Genomic DNA, 4,439 nt, shown 5'->3' with positions numbered 1-4,439 from the left:
CCAGTTGCATTTGTCATGGTAATTTGAAAGGGAACATTAGCAATTGGTGTCGAAATGTTCTTATCAATTGCATTGATATGAACGCACATACAATCCTTCCAATAGCCATAGTTTTCACCGTTGAAAACAGGAGCTCTATTATGAGCCCCTTTAGGTTCGGAAGCCATCTTTCCATTAAATGTTTCACGTAGCACGGAATAAACCAGAGCTCTTGATGCCACTTTTTAGACGCTAGGCTTAAGGATCTGGAGGGGGGGTTGTTACACCCCAAAATTTGGCCATCTGATTTTATTCCTAATTGGCTTAAGCTGCACATTTCATTTGCATGTTTTCATTAGGTCATCTAACACTCCATGTATCATTAATCAATAACTCAGAATTGGGGTCAAGGGTCTTGAAAAGATAGGGTCCATATACATACCTTGAGGCATGCAGTCGGTCCTTATCTCAAGAGCATGGGTAGAGTTGTGATGAGTATTCTAAAGTTCACTGTCATTGAGGTTTCTCAGGGTTAATCAAAAGGAGCTTGTTTTGTTGCTTGAGTCACAAGGCATTGGTCAAGAAAGGAAGAGAATTCATTTGGTTTCATCTTGCAAATTATGGTTGTATTCGGCATTAGTCCCTCACTTGTTTAAAAGGCTCACACCATGGTCATGGAATTATATGCAAGACATTGATCAAAATGAGCGTGAACGTAAAAGATTCAATTGGGAAAGAAGATTAATTTGAGCATATGGGACTTGTAATTTGGACCCAAGCAACAACTTGAAAATATTTCATTCAGAGTCCAAGTTTCGAATATATTCAATATTTGAGATGAGCCCATTTATAAAGCTCATTCAAATGGTTATCAGGATTCATTACAAGCTTCTAAAGTTTGTTACAAGTTTATGAAAGTCAACATCGTTCACGTTCATCCAAGTTACAAGTTCACTACAAAAGAGATACAAAATTACAAAGTCGACACTCCCCTAAGACCTATTCCCCTTCAAGTCCTCAAAAGCTTCAGTTTCACGTGGCTTACGTGGTGCACCATATGCTGCCCTCAAATAGATGCAGCAGTTCCAGAAAACAGTTCCTGCAACAATCAAACCGGCAGCTCCATTCATCATCAAGCATCCAAGACCTGCCAGCTTCTCCACATTCTAAACAGGGTCCCTGCATATTCAAATAAAGGGAAGTTACAAACCTTTCAGCATGTAAACTTATCTACATACCATAAACAATCAGCATACACACGTACACCATTTAACCAACCTTCCAAACCATACAAACTACCACATAACCGATCCTAACTAACTTGTTCTTATTCCTTCTAAACTTTAAAACAGAATTCTAACTATTTTTACCTTCAACCAACAACTAACTTCCCTAATAGTTTTTAACCACCTAACAGATTCTTTATAACCAACTCTAACCATTTCCCAACTGATCTCTAACCACTGATAACTGTCATAACAACTTTCACCAACACCAATAACAGAATCCTAACCATTTCTAACAGATTTGTAACCAACTATCCTAACTATCAATAACAGAAAAAACAGTTTGTTACAGATTGTAACTAACCTTTTAACCAGACTCAATCTCCTCCATCCATTGAACATAACTGACTTTTGATCATGAGGTTGAGAAGGCTTCAAGTTGTAACTGAGTGCTCAATCTTCACTCTATATAACAGAGCATTGCTCCATTCTTCATCTTCTTCTCTTCCTTCACTCTTCATACCTCACAATCACCTTCATCTTCTTCAACCATTGTTCATACACGCTTCAAGCTCTCTCTTCACTTCACCATCAATCTTTTTCACTCCCATTCTCCACCTCTGAATCTTCATACAACACCAATCTTCAATCATCACCAAGAATCCCCATCACCTATGAAGATGAAGCAACAGCAATTCAACGCCATTGAGAACCATCACCGAACATCTTCGCCATCGCAAACATAAAGAAAACAATAAGAAACCGAATCGAAGGAAGCAAAGAGGTGAAACTTGTGGATGCTGGTTATTACCTGGATTTCACGAAGACACGTCTCCGACGCCGTCAGTGTGAAGAGCCACCGGAAGCTGCTCCGGTCAGTAAGTTCCCGAATCATATTCTTGCCCTCTATTGTTCATTATTCTCGACGTGATGCTTGTTGCAACTCCGATTGACTAGAATTCGTTGAAGCTTAGATTTGAATCTGCTCCGCTAGACTTAGGGCTTATTCTTGTTAGATTATTAGGCGAAAAAATGAGAGTGAGGGACGGAGACGAGAGAGACCGAGAGGATGAGGCAAAAAGAAATGTTGACGGCCGCTCGGAGAAGAAGGCTTCTCCGGCGCCGTTCGTGCACGTTGAGAGAGGAAGGAGGTCTGAGAATGATGAAGCCAAATCGACACATTAACACAACCCTAACTCCTCTTTCTATTTTTCTTTATCTTTTTTTAATTTGTTTAATTAAATTTATTATATAATATAATAAAAATCTGAAAAAAAAACAATAATAGTTGGATCATGCAAATAACCTGGGGAAAATTACTGAATGCACACCCCTGAGGCCCATCGCTACACGCTTTTGCTAGGCAGAAACTGAACAAAAAAACAATTATGGGCCAGGTCCTGTTTGGGCCCGGCGCCCTTATCATTACTGCATCACTATTTTTAAGTTTTACACCCCCAGGGCTTTCTTTTTGGTAAACAAACTCAGCAACAATAATCACCAATAATCACCCTTGGGCCCTGCGCCCCATGTGCTCTTTGCACCTATAATTTCAGAGTTGCACCCCCCCCTGGATTCACATAAAAAATTAGTAGAATTTAGTTCCTTACTTAGATTTTTCATGTTTCTTTTAGGTAACAAAAATGCTAATTCTCTTCCTTTTAGTTTTAGACATTTAACACAATTGTTGACGTATAGAAATGTGCACAAAAATATTAGTTTTTAGGCTATTTGTTTTTTTGTCTTTTTACTTGATTTGTAATTCAATTTCTCCCATAAAAATCAATATAAAAAATAGTAGTATTTCACTTCATTTTTGTACTATATTTTGACTCGTTACTTCATGCTTGTTTGTAACTTTGCACCATTGTATCATTCTTCATTTTCGCTTCTAATGTGACTTTAATTTTCATGTCCCCTTTAATTCCTAACTTTAGGTAGAAACCATGATAACATTAGGACTTAGAAGTTCCCATTTCAATATTAGGCTAGTTTTCATTTAGGCTAGTTTCTTTTCATTTTCAACTTTAAAACACCTAACAAATACTTGACTTAATTTCCCTTAAAAGATACCAAGAAAATACCTAAAAAATGACTAATAAATGCTTGACTAATGAAAAAGGGAAATAGAAACTCTCGTCTCCCTTGCTTAAGGGAATCACTTGAGTGGAAATTCCCAGTCATAAAAAAACACCCACCATAGAGCAACTCGAGTCTCCCTTGCTTAAGGGTTCCACTTGAAACGCTCAAAATCTCTTCTTTATCTCGCCTCTGAGGCATTCTTTCTCTAAACGGACATGTTGCTTCCTTTCGATCGCAGACTGGTAATGCATAAAACTCCACTCAACGAGCTGCTATCCTGACGCTAAATTGCGAATGTAACTCCGTCCACTAAAAAACACAAAAACAAACAAAAACATGTGAGCCGAACTACGACGCTCTGATTCCTGAAAAGGATACGTAGGCATTAGGTCGCGGGGCCTAAGCGAGCACAACTATTTAAAATCCTTATTTTCCCCGTGTTTCCTTTTCTTTCATTTGCATGCATTCCCTTAGTGATTAAGCTTTATATTTATACACCATTTAGATAGCAACAAACAGAGGTGGATACCATCGAGTACGATGGGCGTGAGGGGTGCTAGCACCTTCCCCTTGCGTAACCGACTCTCGTACCCTATCTCTGGTCGAAAGACCTCGTTCTTATTCATCCTAGGTTTTCTGATATTCCTTTCCCTCGATGGGATAAATATATTGGTGGCGACTCTGTTGTTCATCATTTCGTGAGCGTGTGACAGGGGTGAATAGATCACACAGAATTTTTCGGAATTATTTCAAACTTAGGCGAAAGCGTATCCGGATCGACTTGCGTCTATTCCGAACCTCTATTGAAAGAATCGGATATGTGATAAAACCACAAAATAGTTAAGGATTAATGATGAAAAGATCGCTTATCGAATCAAACAGTTACACTAATGTAAATCGTTTAAACTATACGCTTGATTAACTTGTTTGCAATGACTTGATAATAGTTTAAGCAATATATAAAACACTTGGTGATAATAACCAAATTGATATTAATTCAATGTGTGGTGACTTGTGATGTTTGTATTAGGTTTTAACACACAAGTTTAACACTTGATCCTTTGAACAATTTGTGATTATAACCAGAAATAAGCGAAACGTAAATGAAAAGATAAAAGCGATAAGAACACGATATTTGTTCAGGCAGTTTAT

General features: G+C 38.0%; 1 long non-coding RNA gene across 1 annotated transcript; it reads right to left on the bottom strand.

The window, feature by feature from the left end:
• Nucleotides 1-772: 772 nt before the first annotated feature.
• LOC131633469 (uncharacterized) lies at nucleotides 773-2,396 on the bottom strand. The gene is made up of 3 exons (XR_009293329.1): nucleotides 2,017-2,396; nucleotides 1,570-1,931; nucleotides 773-1,158 (listed from the first exon to the last, which is right to left on the bottom strand). It is a non-coding gene; the product is annotated as an uncharacterized LOC131633469 (long non-coding RNA).
• Nucleotides 2,397-4,439: the final 2,043 nt, after the last annotated feature.

This window comes from Vicia villosa, unplaced genomic scaffold (genome assembly GCF_029867415.1).
Source record: "Vicia villosa cultivar HV-30 ecotype Madison, WI unplaced genomic scaffold, Vvil1.0 ctg.001126F_1_1, whole genome shotgun sequence".
In the NCBI taxonomy this organism is placed as follows: Eukaryota; Viridiplantae; Streptophyta; class Magnoliopsida; order Fabales; family Fabaceae; genus Vicia; species Vicia villosa.
The sequence above is the reverse complement of the archived record's forward strand: the minus strand, read 5'-3'. Positions and strand labels throughout refer to the sequence as shown.